We start from the raw sequence: 26,661 nt of genomic DNA, 5'->3' as shown, positions 1-26,661 counted from the left end.
AAAGGATTGGCACGAGATCTTCACTGTGCTAAGCAGAAAAAATATGCAGCCAAGAATCCTTTATCCAGCAGGTCTGTCATTTAGAATAGAAGGAGAGATAAAGGTCTTCCCAAACAAACAAAAACTGAAGGAATTTGTCACCACGAAACCAGCCCTACAAGAGATCCTAAGAGGGATCCTGTGAGACAAAGTACCAGAGACATCACTACAAGCATAAAACATACAGACATCACAATGACTCTAAATCCGTATCTTTCCATAATAACACTGAATGTAAATGGATTAAATGCGCCAACCAAAAGACATAGGCTATCAGAATGGATAAAGAAACAAGACCCATCTATTTGCTGTCTACAAGAGACTCATTTTAGATCTGAGGACACCTTTAGATTGAGAGTGAGGGGATGGAGAACTATTTATCATGCTACTGGAAGCCAAAAGAAAGCTGGAGTAGCCATACTTATATCAGACAAACTAGACTTTAAATTAAAGGCTGTAACAAGAGATGAAGAAGGGCATTATATAATAATTACAGGGTCTATCCATCAGGAAGAGCTAACAATTATAAATGTCTATGCACCAAATACCGGAGCCCCCAAATATATAAAACAATTACTCATAAACATAAGCAACCTTATTGATAAGAATGTGGTCATTGCAGGGGACTTTAACACCCCACTTACAGAAATGGATAGATCATCTAGACACACAGTCAATAAAGAAACAAGGGCCCTGAATGATACATTGGATCAGATGGACTTGACAGATATATTTAGAACTCTGCATCCCAAAGCAACAGAATATACTTTCTTCTCGAGTGCACATGGAACATTCTCCAAGATAGATCATATACTGGGTCACAAAACAGCCCTTCATAAGTTTACAAGAATTGAAATTATACCATGCATACTTTCAGACCACAATGCTATGAAGCTTGAAATCAACCACAGGAAAAAGTCTGGAAAACCTCCAAAAGCATGGAGGTTAAAGAACACCCTACTAACGAATGAGTGGGTCAACCAGGCAATTAGAGAGGAAATTAAAACATATATGGAAACAAACGAAAATGAAAATACAACAATCCAAACGCTTTGGGACACAGCGAAGGCAGTCCTGAGAGGAAAATACATTGCAATCCAGGCCTATCTCAAGAAACAAGAAAAATCCCAAATACAAAATCTAACAGCACACCTAAAGGAAATAGAAGCAGAACAGCAAAGGCAGCCTAAACCCAGCGGAAGAAGAGAAATCATAAAGATCAGAGCAGAAATAAACAATATAGAATCTAAAAAAACGGTAGAGCAGATCAATGAAACCTAGAGTTGGTTTTTTGAAAAAATAAACAAAATTGACAAACCTCTAGCCAGGCTTCTCAAAAAGAAAAGGGAGATGACCCAAATAGATAAAATCATGAATGAAAATGGAATTATTACAACCAATCCTTCAGAGATACAAACAATTATCAGGGAATACTATGAAAAATTATATGCCAACAAATTGGACAACCTGGAAGAAATGGACAAATTCCTAAACACCCACACTCTTCCAAAACTCAATCAGGAGGAAATAGAAAGCTTGAACAGACCCATAACCAGCGAAGAAATCGAATCGGTTATCAAAAATCTCCCAACAAATAAGAGTCCAGGACCAGATGGCTTCCCAGGGGAGTTCTACCAGACGTTTAAAGCAGAGATAATACCTATCCTTCTCAAGCTATTCCAAGAAATAGAAAGGGAAGGAAAACTTCCAGACTCATTCTATGAAGCCAGTATTACTTTGATTCCTAAACCAGACAGAGACCCAGTAAAAAAAGAGAACTACAGGCCAATATCCCTGATGAATATGGATGCAAAAATTCTCAATAAGATACTAGCAAATCGAATTCAACAGCATATAAAAAGAATTATTCACCATGATCAAGTGGGATTCATTCCTGGGATGCAGGGCTGGTTCAACATTCGCAAATCGATCAACGTGATACATCACATTAACAAAAAAAAAGAGAAGAACCATATGATCCTGTCAATCGATGCAGAAAAGGCCTTTGACAAAATCCAGCACCCTTTCTTAATAAAAACCCTTGAGAAAGTCGGGATAGAAGGAACATACTTAAAGATCATAAAGGCCATTTATGAAAAGCCCACAGCTAACATCATCCTCAACGGGGAAAAACTGAGAGCTTTTTCCCTGAGATCAGGAACACGACAGGGATGCCCACTCTCACCGCTGTTATTTAACATAGTGCTGGAAGTTCTAGCATCAGCAATCAGACAACAAAAGGAAATCAAAGGCATCAAAATTGGCAAAGATGAAGTCAAGCTTTCACTTTTTGCAGATGACATGATATTATACATGGAAAATCCGACAGACTCCACAAAAAGTCTGCTAGAACTGATACATGAATTCAGCAAAGTTGCAGGATACAAAATCAATGTACAGAAATCAGTTGCATTCTTATACACTAACAATGAAGCAACAGAAAGACAAATAAAGAAACTGATCCCATTCACAATTGCACCAAGAAGCATAAAATACCTAGGAATAAATCTAACCAAAGATGTAAAAGATCTATATGCTGAAAACTATAGAAAGCTTATGCAGGTAATTGAAGAAGATATAAAGAAATGGAAAGACATTCCCTGCTCATGGATTGGAAGAATAAATACTGTCAAAATGTCAATACTACCCAAAGCTATCTACACATTCAATGCAATCCCAATCAAAATTGCACCAGCATTCTTCTCGAAACTAGAACAAGCAATCCTAAAATTCATATGGAACCACAAAAGGCCCCGAATAGCCAAAGTAATTTTGAAGAAGAAGACCAAAGCAGGAGGCATCACAATCCCAGACTTTAGCCTCTACTACAAAGCTGTCATCATCAAGACAGCATGGTATTGGCATAAAAACAGACACACAGACCAATGGAATAGAATAGAAACCCCAGAACTAGACCCACAAACGTATGGCCAACTAATCTTTGACAAAGCAGGAAAGAACATCCAATGGAAAAAAGACAGTCTCTTTAACAAATGGTGCTGGGAGAACTGGACAGCAACATGCAGAAGGTTGAAACTAGACCACTTTCTCACACCATTCACAAAAATAAACTCAAAATGGATAAAGGACCTGAATGTGAGACAGGAAACCATCAAAACCTTAGAGGAGAAAGCAGGAAAAGACCTCTCTGACCTCAGCCGTAGCAATCTCTTACTCGGCACATCCCCAAAGGCAAGGGAATTAAAAGCAAAAGTGAATTACTGGGACCTTATGAAGATAAAAAGCTTCTGCACAGCAAAGGAAATAACCAACAAAACTAAAAGGCAACCAACGGAATGGGAAAAGATATTTGCAAATGACATATCGGACAAAGGGCTAGTATCCAAAATCTATAAAGAGCTCATCAAACTCCACACCCGAAAAACAAATAACCCAGTGAAGAAATGGGCAGAAAACATGAATAGACACTTCTCTAAAGAAGACATCCGGATGGCCAACAGGCACATGAAAAGATGTTCAACGTCGCTCCTTATCAGGGAAATACAAATCAAAACCACACACAGATATTACCTCACGCCAGTCAGAGTGGCCAAAATGAAGAAATCAGGAGACTATAGATGCTGGAGAGGATGTGGAGAAACGGGAACCCTCTTGCACTGCTGGTGGGAATGCAAATTGGTGCAGCCGCTCTGGAAAGCAGTGTGGAGGTTCCTCAGAAAATTAAAAATAGACCTACCCTATGACCCAGCAATTGCACTGCTAGGAATTTATCCAAGGGATACAGGAGTACTGATGCATAGGGGCACTTGTACCCCAATGTTTATAGCGGCACTCTCAACAATAGCCAAATTATGGAAAGAGCCTAAATGTCCATCAACTGATGAATGGATAAAGAAATTGTGGTTTATATACACAATGGAATACTACGTGGCAATGAGAAAAAATGAAATATGGCCTTTTGTAGCAACGTGGATGGAACTGGACAGTGTGATGCTAAGTGAAATAAGCCATACAGAGAAAGACAGATACCATATGGTTTCACTCTTATGTGGATCCTGAGAAACGTAACAGAAACCCATGGGGGAGGGGAAGGAAAAAAAAAAAAAAGAGGTTAGAGTGGGAGAGAGCCAAAGCATAAGCGACTATTAAAAACTGAGAACAAACTGAGGGTTGATGGGGGGTGGGAGGGAGGGCACAACAAACTGAGGGTTGATGGGGGGATGGGTATTGAGGAGGGCACCTTTTGGGATGAGCACTGGGTGTTGTATGGAAACCAATTTGACAGTAAATTTCATATATTAAAAAATAAAAAAAAGAAAAAAAAAAGAAAGATAAAGTGATTAATATTTTGCTTAGCATAATACTCTCTAGCTCTATCCACGTCATGGTAAATGGCAAGATTACATTCTTTTTTTATGGCTGAGTAATAGTCCATTGTGTGTGTGTGTGTGTGTGTGTGTGTGTGTGTGTGTACACACACACACACACACACACACACACACACATGCATATACCACATCTTCTTTATCCAGTCATCAGTAGAGGGACATTTGGACTCTTTCCATAATTTGGCTATTGTTGATAATGCTACTATGATTTCACTTACATGAGGAATTTCGGAAATAAAACAGATAAACATGGGGTGGGGGGGAGGAAAAAATAGAGGCAAACCATAAAACAGACTCTTGGCTACAGAGAACTTAGGGTTGCTGAGGGAGAGGTGGAAAGGGGGGTGGGTTACATGGGTCATGGTATAAAGGAGGGCACTTGGTGTGATGAGCACTGGGTATTACATATAAGTGATGAATAACTAAATTCTACACCTAAAACTAAATTATACTGTAAGTTACTTAACTGGAATTTAAATTAAAATTTGAAAAAAAAAGAAAATAATTAATATTCTCTGTTCCAACATTAGAAGAAAAAAGTCATCAAATTGACACATTCTGAGTACTTGTAAAAACAAGAGCAGACTTCTGGTTTCTAGTCCAGTATACAAGAAGCTGGGAAGTCACCACTCAATCCAAACAAGTAAAAAGCTGAAACAAATTGAAAAATCAACAATTCTTCTTAGATCTGTAAAAGAAGTAAGGTCACAGGGCAAACTGCTGTCCCCAAAATTGGAGAGACCAACAGGCAAATACACAGAATCACAACTTAATAGAGCAGAAATGCACAAGCAGAAACCACCACAGAGTAACAGAACCAGGGCCAGGGTAGGAAAACCTAAACAGTAATTGATAAATTTCTGGAGGCCCAATGCAGACAACTCAGAATCAAAAGCTCCAGGGGAACACAGTCAAGGCAGGCAGAGGCATATTTTTGTGAGTTTCACCTCCAGAAGCTTGACCAGGTTCTCACAGTGAATATTGGAGAAATTCCAGTCAGGGAAGGGGAAAAGTAACCATTTTGAAACACAAGAGGGCATTCTGTTCTTAACATGTCTTGCCCGCAGGAGAAATTAACCAGACCCTATCCTGCTGGGACTTTATCAGAGCCTAAATGACCTGGAGGAAGGGAATACTCAATTCCAGCCCACCCTTAGTCATCCTATCCTGCCCAAGGAGAGAGGGGATACTAACAAGCACTTAGGAAGTCCAAAGGTGCAAGCTCACTAAAGGACTGAGACCTACTCATGAGACTATAGCATTCTTCCTCTCCCCATCCTCACCTTACTACTACATTACTAATAGCCTAAAAACAGCAGTTCTTTTACCTGGGATATCATGCCAGCTATCAGGGGAAAATTACAAGGCATACCAACAGGGAAAAGAGACAGACACAGAATAAGCATCAAAACCAGAGGCACAGGAATGTTGGAATTATCAGACTCCGAATTTAAAACAACTATGATTAATATCCACTTATCCAATGGATAGAGTAAACAGCATGCAAGAACAGATGGCCAGTGTAAGCAGAGAGAGGGAAATTCTAAGAAAGAACCAAAAAACAGTATTATATATCAAAAACACTATCAGAAATGAAGAATGCCTTTGAGGTACTTACTTGTCAACTGGTCATGGCAGAGGAAAGAATTTCTTAGCTTGAGGATATCTTAGTAGAAACCTCCAAAACTGAAAACCAAAGGGAAAGATAAAATAGAATATTCCAAGAACTGTGGGGCAACAGTTATGTGTATGATATGTGTAATGGTAATGCCAGAAGAAGAAAGAGAAAGGAACAGAGGAAATATTTAATGAAATAATAACTAAGAATTTCTCCACATTAGTGTCAGACACCAAACCACAGATCCAGGAAGCTCAGAGAACAGCAAGCAGGATAAATGCACAATATACACTGAGGCATACCTCATTCAAACTACAGAAAATCAAAGATACAGTAAATGTCCTGAAAGAATCTGGAAGAAGAAAAAAAATCATACCTATGGAGGAGAGCAAAGATAAGAATTATATCTGATTTCTCAGAAACCATGCAAATAAAAGGACAGTGGAATGAAATATTTAAAGTGTTGAAAAAATAAAACCCCACCAACCTAGAATTCTGTACCCTGTGAAATTATTCTTCAAAGATGACAGAGAAATAAGACTTTCTCAGACAAGCAAACCTGAGATATTTGTTGCCAATAACTAGCCTTGTAGGAAATGTTAAATCCTTCAGAAAGAAAGAAAATGGTATCAGCCAGAAACTTGGATCTACTTAAAGGAAGAACACTGTAGAGAAATAAGTGATGGTAAAATAAAAATTCTTATTTTTTTTATTCTTAATTGATTAAACACATAAGTTTGTTCAAAATAATAGCAACAGTGTATTTGAAAATGTATACATATAATGCTTAAAATAAAAGACAGCAAGTATACAAGATATAGGAGGGAAGAATTAAGATTATTTTGTTATTTTAAGGTACTAACATTACCCATGAAGTGGTATAGTGTTATTTGAAAGTTATTTGATTAGCTGACAATGTGTATTGCAAACTCTGGGGCAACCATGAAAAAAATTCTTTTAAAAATTATAACAGATATGCTAAGAAAGAAGTAAAGTGGAACTATATAAATGCTCAATTAAAACCACAAATGAGGGGCGCCTGGGTGGCTCAGTAGGTTGAGCGTCTAACTTCAGCCCAGGTTCTGATCTTGTGGTCCGTGAGTTCAAGCCCCGTGTCAGGCTCCGTGCTGACAGCTCAGAGTCTGGAGCCTGCTTGGATTCTGTCTCCCTCTCTCTCTGCCTCTCTCTCTCTCTCTCCCTCTCTCAAAAATAAATAAATATTTAAAAATTCTAAATAAAAAAAAAACACAAATGAAAGAAAAGTTTGAAAGAAAAAATGAGAAGAACAAAGGCATCAAATAAAACCAGTAACAAATGTGGTAACTATATCAATAAACACTTTGAATATCAATGGTCTAAATACACCAATTAATAGAAATTGTCAATGTAAGTAAAAAAACAGAACCCATTTATATGTTGTCTACGAGAAATTCACTTTAAATATAAAGACACATATAGATTAAAAGTAAATGGAGACAGATATACCATGCTAACACTAATTTAAAAAAAACAGAAGTAGCTATGTTAATTTCAGAAAGAACAGACTTCAAAGCATGAAAGTTTTCAAGAATGAAGACATTACATAATGATAAAGGGGTCAGGTCTCCAAGAAGATATAACAATCCTTAACACGTATGCACTTAACAGAACATAAAGATATTTGAGGCAAAAACTGTTAGAATGGCAAGGAGAAATAGATGAAATCACTATTACAGTTTGACACCTCATCACTACTCTAACAGAAATGGACATACCCAACAGGAAGAATATTAGCAAAGACATAGCTGAAGTAAAAAGCACCATCAATCAACTAGATATAATTGACATCTACAGACTACTTTATCCAACAACTGCAGAAAACACATTCTTCTCAAGCTCACATGGAACATTTACAAAGATAGACCACGTTGTTGGCCATAAAATACACTTCAACAAATTTAAAAGAATATATATCATATCAAGTCTGCACCCAGACCACAATAGAATTTAACTAGAAATCAATAACAGAACGATAGCTAGAAAATCCCCAAGCACTTGGAGATTAAACAACACACTTCTAATTAACACATAAATCAAAGGAGAAATCCCAAGAAAAATTTTAAACTATTTTTAACTAAATGAAAATGAAAATACAACTTATCAAAATTGGTGGAATGCAACAAAGGGAAATTCACAACATTAAATGCATGGATTAAAAAATAAGAAAACTCTTGGGCACATGGGTGGCTAAGTCAGTTAAGCACTGGCTCTTGGTTTCCTCTTGGTTCAAGGCCCATATCAGGCTCTGCACTGATAGCATGGAGCCTGCTTGGGATCCTCTCTCTTCCTCTCTCTCCACCCTTCCCCTGCTCGCTCTCTCTCTCTCTCAAAAATAAACACACTTTAAAAAATAATAATAAAAATAAGAAAGTTCTAAAATAAATAACCTAAGTTTCTACCTTAGGAAACTAGAAAAAGAAGAGCAAATTCAAAGTAAACACAAGGAACAAAACTTGGAGAAGAAACCAATGAGATTGAAAAATGGGAATCAACAGAGACTGTCAACAAAACTTGAAAAGATCAATAAAATTTATAAGCCTCTAGTCAAGCTAAGAAAAAAAAAGAGGACACAAACTACTAACATTAGAAATGAAAGAAGGGACATAAATACTAATACCATGGATATCAAAATGATACTAAAAGAATATTATGAACAACTCTACGCCCATAAATTTAATGACCAAGATGAAATGGATCGATTCTTGAAAGACAACCTGCCAAAACTCATACAAGGAGAAAAAGACAATCTGAATAGGCTTATTTCTTTACTTTTTAAAGTTTATTTATTTAATGTAAGAGAGAGAGAGAAAGAGAGTGTGGGGGAGTGGCAAAGACAGAGAATCCCAAGCAGGCTCTGCACTGTCATAGCAGAGCCCAACACAGGGCTGACCTCATGAACCTTGAGATCATGACCTGAAGTCAAGAGTCAGCCACTTAACTGACTGAGCCACCCAGGCACTCCTGAATAGGCTTATTTCTATTAAATAAGTTGAATCAATAATTAATAACCTTCCAAAACAGAAAGGACCAACACCCACTAGATGGGTTCATTTGTGAATTCTATTAAACATTTAAGGAAGAGATTATACCAATTCTCTACAATTGTTTTTTAAAGATAGATGTAACACTTCCAAACTCAATCTAGAGTCCAGAATTACTCCAACATCAAAACCAGACAATGACATTACAATAAAACTATAAGCCAATATTTATCAGAAACATAAATGCAAAACCCTCAACATAAATCAAATCTGACAATGTATAAAAAGAATTATTCAAAGCTGCTGAAATAGTCCAAAATCAATTAATAAATATATCACATCAACAAGCTAAGAAGAAAAATAAGAACATATGAATACCTGCAGAAAAAGTATATGACAAAACCCAACAGCCATTCATGATAAAAATTATTGGCACTAGGGAGATAAGAGAACCCTTCTGAACCTCATAAAGAATATCTATTTTTAAAAGCCTGCAGCTAACATCATACCTAATGGTGAAAAACTATAAAATTTCTCACTAAGATCACGAACAAAGCAAAGTCTCTTCTCAGCGCTCTGTTTCAACATTGTACTGGAAGTCCTAACTAATGTAATAAGAAAAGGAAATAAAAGGTACACTGTTGTAGAAGGAAGAAACAACTGTGTTTGTTTGCAGATGAGATGACTGTCTATGTAGAAAATCTTGAAGAAAAAAAACAAACAAAAACAAAAAAAAAACTTCCTGAAACTAATAAACAGCAAGATTGCAAAATACAAGGTTAATACACAAGAGTCAACACTGTCCTATAAACCAACAATGAACAACTGGAATTGGCAATTAAAAACAATTCTATTTACATCAACACTCCCCAAAATGAAATACATACTAAGTTATAAATCTAACAAAACATGCACAAATCTGTATGAGAAAAACTACAAAATTCTGATGAAATAAATCAAAGATATAAATAAATAGAAACACATTCCATGTTCATGGGTAGGAAAACTTAAAATTATCAATATGCCAGTCTTTCCATTTTGATCTTAATCAAAATCCCAGAAAGTTATTTTGTGAATGTCAACAAGCTGATTCTAAAGTTTGTATGAAGTTGGCAAAAGAATAGACAACACAATATTGAAGGATTGACACTATGTGATTTCAAGTTTACTATAAAAGCTACAGTAATGAAGAGAATATGGTATTGTTGAAAGAATAGAAAAAACAGATCGATGGAACAGAAATAGAAAGCCCATAAAAAGGCCTATATAAATACAGTCAACTGATCTTCAACAAAGGAGCAAAGGAAATACAATGGAGAAAGATAGTCTTTACAGAAAACGGTGCTGGAACAAGTGGACATCCACACACACAAAAATCTAGACACGGACTTTACACCCTTCACAAAAATTAACTCAAAATGAAGCATAAATCTAACTGTAAAATGCAAAACCATAAAATTCTTAGTAGATAACATAGGAGAAAATCTAAATGATCTTGGGTTTGGCAATGACTTTTTAAGTTAAATTTTTGAACACAACACCAAAGACATGATCCGTGAGAGAACTGATAAGAAGACTTCATTAAAATTGACAGTTTCTGCTGTCAAAGGCATTGTAAAGAGAAGACAAAACACCTAATGAGAGAAAATATTTGCAAACGACACACTGATAAAAGACTGTTATCTAAAACATACAGAGAATACTTCAAATTCAATGATAAGTAAACAACCAATCTGATTTAAAAATAGTCTGAAGACTGTAACAGATGCCTTACCAAAAAAGACATACCAATGGCAAACAGGCATATGTAAAGGTGTTCCACATCATCTGTCCTAGGAAAATGCAGATTGAAACAGTAAGATACTGCTACACACTTAATAGAATAGCTGAAATCCAGAACTAACACCACCAAATGCTGGAAAGGATATGGAGCAACAGGAACTTTATTTCATTCCTGGTGGAAGTGCAAAATGATAGAGCCACACATTGGAAGGATTTTGAGACTTTTTTTTATAAAGTTAAACATACTCTAACTATGCAATCATTCTCTTTAGTATTTTCCAAAGGAGGTGAAAGTTACGTTCATGCAAAAATCTGCACATATATGTCTATAGCAGCTTTATTCATAATTTTGCCAAACATGAAAGCAAACAAGATATCCTTCAGTAGGTGAATGGATGAACTGTAGTAGAATCAGACAACAGAATATTTTTCAGCACTGAAAAGAAATGCATATCAAACCATGAAAAGACATAGAGGAAACTTAAATGTGTATTACTACATGAAAGCAGCCAATCTGAAAAGGCTACATTCTGGATGATTCCAACTGTATGGCATACTGGAACAGGCACAAGTATGGAGACAGTAATGGTATCAGAGGTTACCAGGGGGTTGAAAAGAGGAAGAATTAAATATGTGGAGCACAGAGGATGTTTAGGGCAATGAAACTATTCTGTAAGATACCATAACAGTAGATACAGGTCATTATAAATTTGTCAAAACTCATGGGGTGTACAACCCTAAGAGTGAACCCTAATGTAAACTATGCAATCTGCATGATAATGATGTGCAGGTGGGGGATGTTGATAATAGATGAGGCTACACATGTATAAGGGCAGGAAGTAGGAGGGAAATATTGCACCTCCCGCTCAATTTTGCTGTAAACCTAAAACTGCTCTAAAAAATAAAGTCTATTTTTAAAAAAGAAAAAAAGAAAAACTACAGACATCTTGCATGGAGAAATTGAGCTTCCCACACGTGCAAATAAGGAATGAACAAAAGCTAGCATATTCCAAGTCAGATGACTTGGAAATATCCAAATACTGTCTTGGAGAATATATTACAGAGATATTTGTTAATATGGTGTTTATATGTCCAGGAATGTGTGGTCTCAGTAGTATTATAAAAGATTTTCTGAAGGTAACAAAAGGATGAGAGCAAGACACTGAGAATAAGGCACAGGAAAGGCAGTATTGGAGGATCCTGCCTCACCCCATACTGTATTGCCCCCTTCCTCATGTCCCTTTAGGTCTTATCACCAATTATTCTTGTATTGGAAAAACCACAGAGTGCTTGTATTTAGTGAATAATGAAGGATTGCCAAAGCCAGGAAGGGAAGCATGAACTATAAATCAGGTCAAGGTAAGAAGCAAGGTTGACTGCTACTGCTGCACCATGTGGTATCAGACTAGGTCTTGACATCACTAACCAAAGGTGGAACCAGATCAGAAACTAGAAATGGAGTTGAAATCCAAAATTCTCATCAGAATTAAGGACATTTCCTACTTAGAAACATGTGTTACATTGAGGCTTAGCAAGAAAACAACTTAGAATTCTATGGTCTGGAACTGGTGATTTTGACGTTGTGACCCTTTTGAATAAGCCAGGCTATGAATTCCTAAGATACTCAGTCTAAATTAAACTTTCAAATCTACAAAGTCAGGGGAAAACCTTTCACATTAAAAGGAAAATTTGATCTTGTAAAAGTTATTTTTAACATAGAGACACCAATATAAGGCTCTTTAATATGGATAAGAATTTATGGAACTCCAAATACATAAATATGAAAAGCAACTAAGAAGTGGAACATATCCAACATCACCCACAATGTAGGAATTCTTTCTGCAACATTTTCAACCAAAATTTATACAGTCTCTGTCTATACATGCAGTGGCGATGAGAGCACTCCTTTTGTAGAAAGTTTAATGTATTCATTTTTGGTCATCTACGACAATAAACATTTTCTGTGAAAGCTCTAGGCAAGAATTATACAGCATGTATAATAAATATATTCCTTCAGATAAATTTAATTCCATCTCTTTCTAACTTCCATCGACTGGTCTTTATTTATTCCTATAGTACTGCACAGAAGCCCTTAGTATTTCTTTTCCCAGATAACCATTCCAAGCTATTTCAACTACTCTTCATAGAAATGCCCTGCAGAATACGCTTAATCTGGATAGCCTCCATTTGCTGCTCTTACAGAGTGATATCCTGAACTAATGACAATATTTCAGATATTGCACAGGCTCTTTGGAGCAAGGTAGAACCAATACTTTCTTCACATGGAATATAGTTATTTCTAACATAGCTATATAGCCTTTTTAAAAAATATTACAGAATTTGGTTTGCAATCTGTTTAATGCATTCTAGTGACAGAAAATTAAAATGATTCAAATATCATAAGGCATTATCCTAATATTAAAATAAATTGAAGGTGAAAAAAATTTTTAATGTCAAAAGCACTGTGGGGCATGTGGGTGGCTCAGTCAGTTAAGCATCAGACTTCAGTTCAGGTCACGATCTCCTGGTCCGTGAGTTTGAGCCCTGTGTCAGGCTCTGTACTGACAGCTCAGAGCCTGGAGCCTGCTTCAGATTCTGTGTCCCCCTCTCTCTGTGCCCTTCTCCCTCTTGCGTGCACATTCTCTCTCTCTCTCTCTCTCTCTCTCTGAAAGATAAATAAACATTTAAAAATGCACTGTATAAATAAATATAAGGCACTAGTTATTATTAGATTCCATTATAAGGCTTTATAATATAAGGACTGAACTTATAGAACATGGCCACATGCAAGGACTACAGATGTACACACAAGAATATTTTTCATGTGGGTGACACCTGGGCCCATTTGAGTGTTAATAGTCTCATAGGAGTGAATGTTGAGAGAAAATAGTCTTACATTTGTAAGGTTAATTTGCCAGGCTGGCTAAGGTAAATAAATCACTGCACTTTAAAAGCCAAATAGACTCTCTGTCCCAAAAATAAATAAAAAACGTTGAAAAAAAATTTTAAAAGCCAAATAGGTATGGGCACCTGGGTGGCTCAGTTGGTTGAACATCCGACTTTGGCTCGGGTCCTGATCTTGCAGTTTGTGAATTCGAGCCCTGCCCCGCATTGGGCTCTGTGCTGACAGCTCAGAGCCTGGAGCCTGCTTCAGATTCTGTGTCTACCTCTCTCTCTGTCCATCCCTCGCTAGTACTCTGTCTCCCTCTCTTTCTCAAAAATAAATAAAAACATTAAAAAAAATTTTTAAATAAAAGCCAAATAGGTATATAAAGTTTTGACAATAACTTCTTTCAGTTTTTGTGGACTTTGTTGTTCTGAATAACAAAAATGTGTACTTTGGCATGTTATTCTTTACCCAAACACTCTGCGAGGTCCTGGACTTCAGGAAGACTATGTAACAGAGTTCTCAGTTTTAATTGACCAGGAATTCTCCTGGGACCCTTGAAAAATTATTGGATGGGAAACATTTTCACAAGTGAGAATTCTACTCCACAAGAGACAAGAAACATGATATTCTAATAAGATAGTAGAGAATCTCAACAAATGCTCATATTTCTTCCACTTGCAATTTTCCCCCAAAGTATCTTGGAACTTGCTAAAAATCGGAGTTCAGAGGCAGCAATAGGGCCAGTTGGCTGATCACATAGAAGTAGATTTTGCTAACTGCTAAGAAAGAAGAGTGGTTCATCCATGAGAATACAAAATGATGTATATTGAGAATTTGTCAACATTTTCAAAAGCCAAGGAGTAAACATGGTCAAACAGAATTTCAAATATAAACAAGTGAGAATTTATATTCAAACCAATGAGAATTAGTTCTTAAACACAGAATGCTATATTAGAACAAATAATTATCTAAAATATTGCTCTTCAGAGATCACATGTATCAAGAAGTTTTATTTTGTTCTTTGGACACATACCATAAAGTAAATAAAACAATAAGAGAACATTTTGATTAGTAAGCAGGTAGTTTGTGATGATCAAATGTAAATGGAGAGGAGTAGTGGCAAATAATACTAAATAATTAATCAATTAAAAAGTCATTTATGCTTGGCCTTTGGTGTGCTTTTGCTTTAGAAAATAAATAATGGCATGTCAAGGTTTCTAGATATCCTCAGTACTTCAAATAATATAATGCAGACACACTTTGATGATATTTCACAACCAAACAACATTCTCTTCTCATCCTCTGCCTGACACTGCTGATCTTCCTTACCTCCCGTACACTTTCTAAGGTTAGCTTTTACAAAGTATGCGCTTTCTGGAATTCTTTAATATTACTCTAATTATAATTCAGTAGTGAAAATAATTTATGGCATTTTGGTGTTACAAAAAGAAATTAAGAGATAGTTCTTTTGCCAACTTCTCTCCCTACTTATTAAATACTTGTTCAACCACAGATGGCTTCCTACTCAGAGGATGCTGTACTCAACTCCCAAGCAACATCAAATTCCTGCCCCCATCTACATTTCACTGTCTTCTATACTTTGTCATGAACTTTTGTTTTATCTTGGGACCAGTGCAAAGAATAGTAAACAGATATATCCAGAATGGTCTGAAATGGGTCTGATGAACACATGGTTTAAGTCAACTGCAAGGGAAATGCATACATTTAAAATATGTTCCTTTTCAACTTTATTAAACAATTAGCATATATATACTGACAGGTATTTTTATTTGCCTTTCTTCTCCCATATTTTCTAGACTAATTCTCCCTTCTGCATGCAAATCTAAAAATAATATTTAGATTCTGCTCTCTTGAATGCTGATAATGTCTCACTGAATCTAACCCAACTCTCTTATGGGATTTAAACTTTCTATCAAGTGACAAAACATATATTTTCATCATATCCTGTTAAAATTCTAGTACATGCTCTGCCCCCCATAAGCCAGATTTAGACAATTTAAGATCTACGACAATTTCATTGGCTAGTAGGAAAGATAAGCATACACTGCAACAGATATAAAAATAAAAATGCATCCCTCTATGGAAAAAAAAAAAAAAGCTTAAAACATCCAAAAGAGACAAATCTTATTTAATTCATTCACTTTACATATAATTCATGTTTAGCCTGCTCTGTGTCAGGTACTTGTCTAGATGCTGCAGATACACAAAGAAAAAGAGGCACTCTATATTTGAAAAGACTTTTTGCGAAGGGTTCCGGAAGATGGCGGCGTAGGAGGACGCGGGGCTCACAGCGCGTCCTGCCGATCACTTAGATTCCACCTACACCTGCCTAAAGAACACAGAAAACCGCCAGAGGATTAGCAGAAGGGAGTCTCCGGAGTCAAGTGCAGACCACAGGCCCACGGAAGAGGGTAGGAAGGGCGGCGAGGCGGTGCGCGCTCCACGGACTGGGGGGAGGGAGCCGGGGCGGAGGGGCGGCTCGCCGGCCAAGCAGAGCCCCCGAGTCTGGCTGGCAAAAGCAGAGGGGCCGGACGGACTGTGTTCCGACAGCAAGCGCGACTTAGCGTCTGGGAGGTCATAAGTTAACAGCTCTGCTCGGAAAGCGGGAAGGCTGGAGGACAAAGGGAGGGAGAGCTGCTGAGCCCCCGGACGGCAGAGCTCAGCTTGGCGGGGAACAAAGGCGCCAGCGCCATCTCCCCCGCCCATCCCCCAGCCAAAATCCCAAAGGGAACCAGTTCCTGCCAGGGAACTTGCTCGCTCCGCGCAAACACCCAACTCTGTGCTTCTGCGGAGCCAAACCTCCGGCAGCGGATCTGACTCCCTCCCGCTGCCACAGGGCTCCTCCTGAAGTGGATCACCTAAGGAGAAGCGAGTTAAGCCTGCCCCTCCAGCCCCCGTGCACCTTGCCCACCCACCCCAGCTAATACGCCAGATCCCCAGCAACACAAGCCTGGCAGTGTGCAAGTAGCCCAGACGGGACACGCCACCCCACAGTGAATCCCACCCCTAGGAGAGGGGAAGAGAAGGCACACACCAGTCTGACTGTGGCCCCAGCAGTGGGCTGGGGGCAGACATCGGGTCGGACTGCGGCCCCGCCCACTAACTCCAGTTATACACCACAGCACAGGGGAAGTGCACTGCAGGTCCTCACCACGCCAGGGACTCTCCAAAATGACCAAACGGAAGAATTCCCCTCAGAAGAATCTGCAGGAAATAACAACAGCTAATGAACTGATCAAAAAGGATTTAAATAATATAACAGAAAGTGAATTTAGAATAATAGTCATAAAATTAATCGCTGGGCTTGAAAACAGTATACAGGACAGCAGAGAATCTCTTGCCACAAAGATCGAGGGACTAAGGAACAGTCACGAGGAGTTGAAAAACGCTTTAAACGAATTGCAAAACAAAATGGAATCCACGATGGCTCGGCTTGAAGAGGCAGAGGAGAGAATAGGTGAACTAGAAGATAAAGTTATGGAGAAAGAGGAAGCTGAAAGAAAGAGAGATAAAAAAATCCAGGAGTATGAGGGGAAAATTAGAGAACTAAGTGATACACTAAAAAAAAATAATATACGCATAATTGGTATCCCAGAGGAGGAAGAGAGAGGGAAGGGTGCTGAAGGGGTACTTGAACAAATTATAGCTGAGAACTTCCCTGAACTGGGGAAGGAAAAAGGCATTGAAATCCAAGAGGCACAGAGAACTCCCTTCAGACGTAACTTGAATCGATCTTCTGCACGACATATCATAGTGAAACTGGCAAAATACAAGGACAAAGAGAAAATTCTGAAAGCAGCAAGGGATAAACATGCCCTCACATATAAAGGGAGACCTATAAGACTCGTGACTGATCTCTCCTTTGAAACTTGGCAGGCCAGAAAGGCTTGGCACGATATCTACAGTGTGCTAAACAGAAAAAATATGCAGCCGAGAATCCTTTATCCAGCAAGTCTGTCATTTAGAATAGAAGGAGAGATAAAGGTCTTCCCAAACAAACAAAAACTGAAGGAATTTGTCACCACGAAACCAGCCCTACAAGAGATCCTAAGGGGGATCCTGTGAGACAAAGTACCAGAGACATCACTACAAGCATAAAACATACAGACATCACAATGACTCTAAACCCGTATCTTTCTATAATAACACTGAATGTAAATGGATTAAATGCGCCAACTAAAAGACAGAGGGTATCAGAATGGATAAAAAAACAAGACCCATCTATTTGCTGTCTACAAGAGACTCATTTTAGACCTGAGGACACCTTTAGATTGAGAGTGAGGGGATGGAGAACTATTTATCATGCTCCTGGAAGCCAAAAGAAAGCTGGAGTAGCCATACTTATATCAGACAAACTAGACTTTAAATTAAAGGCTGTAACAAGAGATGAAGAAGGGCATTATATAATAATCACAGGGTCTATCCACCAGGAAGAGCTAACTATTATAAATGTCTATGCGCCAAATACCCGAGCCCCCAGATATATAAAACAATTACTCATAAACATAAGCAACCTTATTGATAAGAATGTGGTCATTGCAGGGGACTTTAACACCCCACTTACAGAAATGGATAGATCATCTAGACACACAGTCAATAAAGAAACAAGGGCCCTGAATGATACATTGGATCAGATGGACTTGACAGATATATTTAGAACTCTGCATCCCAAAGCAACAGAATATACTTTCTTCTCGAGTGCACATGGAACATTCTCCAAGATAGATCATATACTGGGTCACAAAACAGCCCTTCATAAGTTTACAAGAATTGAAATTATACCATGCATACTTTCAGACCACAATGCTATGAAGCTTGAAATCAACCACAGGAAAAAGTCTGGAAAACCTCCAAAAGCATGGAGGTTAAAGAACACCCTACTAACGAATGAGTGGGTCAACCAGGCAATTAGAGAAGAAATTAAAACATATATGGAAACAAACGAAAATGAAAATACAACAATCCAAACGCTTTGGGATGCAGCGAAGGCAGTCCTGAGAGGAAAATACATTGCAATCCAGGCCTATCTCAAGAAACAAGAAAAATCCCAAATACAAAATCTAACAGCACACCTAAAGGAAATAGAAGCAGAACAGCAAAGGCAGCCTAAACCCAGCAGAAGAAGAGAAATCATAAAGATCAGAGCAGAAATAAACAATATAGAATCTAAAAAAACTGTAGAGCAGATCAACGAAACCAAGAGTTGGTTTTTTGAAAAAATAAACAAAATTGACAAACCTCTAGCCAGGCTTCTCAAAAAGAAAAGGGAGATGACCCAAATAGATAAAATCATGAATGAAAATGGAATGATTACAACCAATCCCTCAGAGATACAAACAATTATCAGGGAATACTATGAAAAATTATATGCCAGCAAATTGGACAACCTGGAAGAAATGGACAAATTTCTAAACACCCACACTCTTCCAAAACTCAATCAGGAGGAAATAGAAAGCTTGAACAGACCCATAACCAGCGAAGAAATTGAATCGGTTATCAAAAATCTCCCAACAAATAAGAGTCCAGGACCAGATGGCTTCCCAGGGGAGTTCTACCAGACATTTAAAGCAGAGATAATACCTATCCTTCTCAAGCTATTCCAAGAAATAGAAAGGGAAGGAAAACTTCCAGACTCATTCTATGAAGCCAGTATTACTTTGATTCCTAAACCAGACAGAGACCCAGTAAAAAAAGAGAACTACAGGCCAATATCCCTGATGAATATGGATGCAAAAATTCTTAATAAGATACTAGCAAATCGAATTCAACAGCATATAAAAAGAATTATTCACCATGATCAAGTGGGATTCATTCCTGGGATGCAGGGCTGGTTCAACATTCGCAAATCGATCAACGTGATACATCACATTAACAAAAAAAAAGAGAAGAACCATATGATCCTGTCAATCGATGCAGAAAAGGCCTTTGACAAAATCCAGCACCCTTTCTTAATAAAAACCCTTGAGAAAGTCGGGATAGAAGGAACATACTTAAAGATCATAAAGGCCATTTATGAAAAGCCCACAGCTAACATCATCCTCAACGGGGAAAAACTGAGAGCTTTTTCCCTGAGATCAGGAACACGACAGGGATGCCCACTGTCACCGCTGCTATTTAATATAGTGCTGGAAGTTCTAGCATCAGCAATCAGACAACAAAAGGAAATCAAAGGCATCAAAATTGGCAAAGATGAAGTCAAGCTTTCGCTTTTTGCAGATGACATGATATTATACATGGAAAATCCGATAGACTCCACCAGAAGTCTGCTAGAACTGATACATGAATTCAGCAAAGTTGCAGGATACAAAATCAATGTGCAGAAATCAGTTGCATTCTTATACACTAACAATGAAGCAACAGAAAGACAAATGAAGAAACTGATCCCATTCACAATTGCACCAAGAAGCATAAAATACCTAGGAATAAATCTAACCAAAGATGTAAAAGATCTGTATGCTGAAAACTATAGAAAGCTTATGCAGGTAATTGAAGAAGATATAAAGAAATGGAAAGACATTCCCTGCTCATGGATTGGAAGAATAAATACTGTCAAAATGTCAATACTACCCAAAGCTATCTACACATTCAATGCAATCCCAATCAAAATTGCACCAGCATTCTTCTCGAAACTAGAACAAGCAATCCTAAAATTCATATGGAAACACAAAAGGCCCCGAATAGCCAAAGTAATTTTGAAGAAGACCAAAGCAGGAGGCATCACAATCCCAGACTTTAGCCTCTACTACAAAGCTGTCATCATCAAGACAGCATGGTATTGGCATAAAAACAGACACATAGACCAATGGAATAGAATAGAAACCCCAGAACTAGACCCACAAACGTATGGCCAACTCATCTTTGACAAAGCAGGAAAGAACATCCAATGGAAAAAAGACAGTCTCTTTAACAAATGGTGCTGGGAGAACTGGACAGCAACATGCAGAAGGTTGAAACTAGACCACTTTCTCACACCATTCACAAAAATAAACTCAAAATGGATAAAGGACCTGAATGTGAGACAGGAAACCATCAAAACCTTAGAGGAGAAAGCAGGAAAAGACCTCTCTGACCTCAGCCGTAGCAATCTCTTACTCGGCACATCCCCAAAGGCAAGGGAATTAAAAGCAAAAGTGAATTACTGGGACCTTATGAAGATAAAAAGCTTCTGCACAGCAAAGGAAACAACCAACAAAACTAAAAGGCAACCAACGGAATGGGAAAAGATATTTGCAAATGACACATCGGACAAAGGGCTAGTATCCAAAATCTATAAAGAGCTCATCAAACTCCACACCCGAAAAACAAATAACCCAGTGAAGAAATGGGCAGAAAACATGAATAGACACTTCTCTAAAGAAGACATCCGGATGGCCAACAGGCACATGAAAAGATGTTCAACGTCGCTCCTTATCAGGGAAATACAAATCAAAACCACACTCAGATACCACCTCACGCCAGTCAGAGTGGCCAAAATGAAGAAATCAGGAGACTATAGATGCTGGAGAGGATGTGGAGAAACAGGAACCCTCTTGCACTGTTGGTGGGAATGCAAATTGGTGCAGCCGCTCTGGAAAGCAGTGTGGAGGTTCCTCAGAAAATTAAAAATAGACCTACCCTATGACCCAGCAATTGCACTGCTAGGAATTTATCCAAGGGATACAGGAGTACTGATGCATAGGGGCACTTGTACCCCAATGTTTATAGCGGCACTCTCAACAATAGCCAAATTATGGAAAGAGCCTAAATGTCCATCAACTGATGAATGGATAAAGAAACTGTGGTTTATATACACAATGGAATACTACGTGGCAATGAGAAAAAATGAAATATGGCCTTTTGTAGCAACATGGATGGAACTGGAGAGTGTGATGCTAAGTGAAATAAGCCATACAGAGAAAGACAGATACCATATGGTTTCACTCTTATGTGGATCCTGAGAAACATAACAGAAACCCATGGGGGAGGGGAAGGAAAAAAAAAAAAAAAAAGAGGTTAGAGTGGGAGAGAGCCAAAGCATAAGAGACTGTTAAAAACTGAGAACAAACTGAGGGTTGATGGGGGGTGGGAGGGAGGGCAGGGTGGGAGGGAGGGCAGGGTGGGTGATGGGTATTGAGGAGGGCACCTTTTGGGATGAGCACTGGGTGTTGTATGGAAACCAATTTGACAGTAAATTTCATATATTAAAAAATAAAAAAAAATAATAAAAAAAAAAAAAGACTTTTTGCCACTTTACAATTATGTTTACACATTCCTGCTGAAGCTAGAGCTTCTGAAATATCTCACCAAAAAAATTAGCCTCAAAGAAGGGACTGACTGCCATTGAAGTTGTACACACAATTCTACAAGTTGCTATCTTGAAGGTTTTAACCCAGGGTTTAATTTTCATTTGACAATTCGCTTAAACAAATAAGAATTCTACTTCCAAAATATTTCCCTCAATTTTTAATGTCTATTTCTGTTTTTAACATATTTGCTTCACAAGTTGAATTTGTATATATTAAAAACTACATAAAAATACATAATCTCCTATGTAGAATCTAAAAAAGTTGAACTCAGAATCAGAGAGTAGAGTGATGGTTGCCAAGGGGTTGAGTGGGGGAGGGAGAAAAGAGAGAGATGTTAGTCAAAGTGTAAAAACTTTCAAATATAAGATGAACAGGTTCTGAAGATCTAATGTACAGCATGGTGAATATAATTAACACTGCATAATATACTTGAAATTTGCTAACAGAGATCTTAAGTGTTACCACACAGAGACACAAAGGTAACCATGTGAGGTGATGGATGTGTTTGATTGTAGTAATCAATCACTACAGAGTAAGTATACACAGTTTTTATTTGTCAGTTATACCTCAGTAAAGCTGGGTGGGGAGGAATCTACGTGCATCCCAAGCAAATGAAAGAATCAGTAAGTAAGATAGAACATATTCTGATTACATCTTGTTTTCTCTGGGAAAGTGAACTAGCTATGGCACAATTCCCTTTGATAGAGATTGTTCCAAAGGTTTTTTTTTGAAAAATTGGCTTTCAATGTTATGTATCAGTAATGTCTATTCAACAGTGAAAAATCACCCAAATTATGTCAGCCATCTGGATTTTTTCCACTTTAATCCCCAAATAATACACTGTGAAACACAATAAAGGCATGACTGCTGTCTATCTCAGTATTACACAATAGGTATTGCTTGATCCACAGTTATAAAAGTATACCTCTTGAGAAACATTAGGAACATAAAAGATAAAGCACAGCATCTTTGAGGATACTTTTTTCTGCTCTGAGTAAAATCTTTATAACCTTGAAAATGGGCTAAGATGGGCTATACTTGTGCAGAATTATTGCTTCCTAATTTTATAAATTTCCAATTTTCTGTGTGCACAGATGAGTAATTCTACTATTTTTATTTTTTTATGTTTATTAATTTATTTTGAAGAGAGAGCTTCAGTAGGAGAGGGGCAGAGAGAGAGAGAGGGAGAGAGAGAATCTCAAGCAGGCTTCATGCTGTTAGCACAGAGCGAGACATGGGGCTTAATCTCACAAACCACCAGGTGAGACCATGACCTGAGCCAAAAACCAGAGTCATCTACTTACCTGACTGAGCCACTGCAGGCACCCCGATTCTACTATTTTTAATTTCATCGAAATGAAGGAGATAAAATATATATTTTCTTGTTGCTATGTAACTTTTGGTTAGTACAAATAAGGAGAGTGCTCTACATTGTTTAAACACAAGGACATAGCAAACAAATATTAGGCTGTCTTTGTGTGCAAGGCTGTAGGCTAGGAGCTTGGAATCATCTCAGACATATTGCTGCCACTTGCCATAATTTAAATAAATAACCACAGTGTAGTGGTTAATATAAAAATCTCCGAAGATGCAAGGTACAAATCTTAGTGCTTCCAGTTATTAACTAAATAATAAAAGATGAATTATTTTCTTGTTCTTCTGGTTATTTTTCTTTAAAATTAAGATAATAATCGCACCTACATCACAGCTATAAGCACAAGCTGAGTTTTACATGTAGAGCATCAGAACAATATCTGAGAAGTAATAAGTTCTCAGTAAAAGAGAAAAAACCGCTTAATTAGATACAAGAGTGTACAAGAGTGTAGCTGCTTCAAGAACTGTTAGAATACACAGTAATTTGCTGCCAAGAGTAACTAATATTTTCCTACATAGACAAAGCTTAATAAAATTGAATCTGGGTTCCAATAGTCGTATCTGGTTTTCAAGATACCATTATCAACTTCTAGAGAAATTGTTTTCCACCTTTGAGAACCACACTTACGATTTCTCTTATTCTTTTTGTAGTTATTGAATAAGCTACAGACAATGTTTTATTTTTATAGTAGGAAAAAGCACATAAAATTATTCCTAGTGACCTGTTTATTATTTCATCATACAAGAATGTCTGGATGTGGCAATGCATCTGAATGTTTGTGCCCCTCCCCCAACCAAATTCAAATGTTGGAACCCTAATCCTAATGTGGTAGTTTCTGGAAATGGGGCCTTTGGAAGGTAATTAGGTCATAAGGGTGGACTTTCATAAACGGGATTAGTGTCCTTATAAAAAGAGTCCCAAAGAACTAGCTCACTCTCTTGTCAAGTGAAGATATAAAAAGTATCAGTTTGCAACCCAGAAGAGGGTCCTGACCATATAATTCAACCATGCTGGCCCCCTGATGTTGAATTTCCAGCCTCTAGAATGGTAAGACATAAATTCCTGTTATTTATAAGGCACCTAGTCTCTAGTATTTTGTTATAGCATCCAGAATAAAGATGGATCATAACTAAATTTTGAAGATGTTTGGAATTGACAGACAACATTTACTGGGAGATGGAGACTTGGGGTCATCTCAAAGAGATTGCCATTCATCATTGAGTAGCCACAACAGAGATTTATAAAGGGTTTCCGTGACTATATAGCATTTCTCCCACAGCAAAGTAAAACACCTCAGACATAGAAATCAATGTTTTCAAAGCATAAACTATAAATAAAAGGTAAAAAGAATATTCAAACCTGTAAGTGCAGATTTTTCTAGAGCTGCCTCTCAGTTTCCTCCCTGAAAATTTATTTACCCTTTTGAGCAACTTCAGAGGTCACCATGTTATAAAAATAATGAGGGACGCCTGTGTGGCTCAGTCGGTTAAGCATCCAACTTGCACTCTGCACTCGGGTCATGTTCTCAAGGTGTGTGGGTTTGAGCCCCACTTTGGGCTCTGTGCTGACAGTGCGGAGCCTGCTTGGGATTCTCTCTCTCTCTGCCCCTCCCTGACTTCTGCTCCCCACCCCTCTCTCCCAAAATAAATAAATAAATTTTTAAAATTATAAATGAAATAGACACCCATATTTTTAACCTCCTTATCTGTATTATTTTTTGTTACAAGCCACATCTAACATTAAAAGGGTGTATAAATACAATCTTCTTCAGTTCCAGAGAAGCAGTTAATGTTGCTGAACAATATTAATAACTCTCACAACCAATCCTCTCAAGATAAATGCCACCAAGCCTTTCCACACTACACAGAGAGGCATCCATACAGGTGTTATTCTGGATTCCTATAACTTCACAGAAAACCTTCACAACGTCCAGAGCCCTTGATGTCCTGCAAATAACGGAGCAGGATGCCCTCAAATTCCTTTCATCAGGAACCCATTTGGGTGGCACAAACCTTGACTTCCAAACGAAACCATCGTCTACAAAAGGAAAAGTAACGGCATTACCTCATAAATCTCAAGAGGACCTGGGAGAAGCTTCTGCTGGCGGCTCGCGTTGAAAACCTGGCTGCCCTCAGTATCATACCCTCCGGGAGCACTGGCCAGCCAGCTCTGGTGAAGTCTGCGGCTGTCACTGGAGCCACTCCTGTCGGTGGCCACCTCGCCTCGCAACCTTCTCTAACCAGACGGAGACAGCCTCCTGGGCGCGGGAAGCCACACTTCCGCCGTTATTGATCCCAGGGCTGACCCCCAGCCTCTGGAGAGGTGTCTTATCTCAACCCACCTCTGCCAGCTCTGCGCCGTGTGGCCACTGCCACCCCAGAGCAGCCACGAGGGAGCTGGCTCCGCGGGTGCGACGCGGGGGGCGCCGGGGAGGAAGTTCTGTGCGCCCACGGCCCCATCTCCCTGAGCCGCCCCGCCACGGAGGGTCACGCCTGGTCTCCACCGGCACTGAGATCCCACAGAGACTGAAAGGGAAGAGCGGGACGCTGCTGTGAACCAGGAGGAACCTCAGGTGGACCGGCCGCTCCAGCCCCCAACCGGCGGCCTCTCGGCACGTGCTGGCGGACCGGCGCGAGGTGCGGGCGCCCTCCGAGCCTGCTGGGGGCTCCCTCCCGAAGCCGGAGCGGAAGCCCGCCCCCAGGACCCGCTGCAGCCCCGGGGACGCCGCGCCGGGTGGGCAGGGACCACCACGGGGTCGCAGGCGCTTCTACACACTCGTGGACAGAACGTGGCAACAAGGTCAGCAGAAAATAAAGTCTCATAACAGACACAGCTTTAGATATCTATGCAAACGTATTTGAAAACCTAAATTAAAAGTCTAATTTCGTAACTGACTAGTCAGAGAAAGGCAAATATATGACTTCACTCGTATGAGGACTTCAAAATACAAAACAGATGAACATAAGGGAAGGGAAGCAAAAATAAAATAAAAACAGGGATGCGGGCAAAAACGGGAGAGAGACTTAAATATGCGGAACAGAGGGTTGCTGGAGGGGTTGTGGGAGGGGGGATGGGCTAAATGGATAAGGGGCATTAAGGAATCTACTCCTGAAATCATCATATGCTAACTAAGTTGGATGTAAATTACAAAAAAAAAATTAAATAATTGAAAAAATAGGTATATATAAAAGTCTAATTTCCTAGATAAATACAGAATTTTACCAAAAAATCTATAATTAAATTAGCCATTCCTTTAATCCTTTAAGGAATTACAGTTTTCTT

At 38.5% G+C, this 26,661-nt stretch overlaps 1 long non-coding RNA gene across 1 annotated transcript in view; it reads right to left on the bottom strand.

Annotated features, from left to right (window-relative positions):
* LOC122226371 overlaps window positions 1-25,591 on the bottom strand; it is a 220,068-nt gene extending 194,477 nt beyond the window's left edge. Inside the window, exon 1 of the long non-coding RNA XR_006205599.1 lies at window positions 25,444-25,591. This is a non-coding gene — a long non-coding RNA (uncharacterized LOC122226371). The remainder of the gene's footprint in view (window positions 1-25,443) is intronic.
* Between the last annotated feature and the right edge of the window lie 1,070 nt (window positions 25,592-26,661).

The sequence above is a fragment of the Panthera leo genome, chromosome C1 (assembly GCF_018350215.1).
Source record: "Panthera leo isolate Ple1 chromosome C1, P.leo_Ple1_pat1.1, whole genome shotgun sequence".
NCBI classification, from domain to species: domain Eukaryota; kingdom Metazoa; phylum Chordata; class Mammalia; order Carnivora; family Felidae; genus Panthera; species Panthera leo.
Note: the sequence above shows the minus strand (reverse complement) of the source record. Positions and strands in the feature narration are given on the sequence as shown.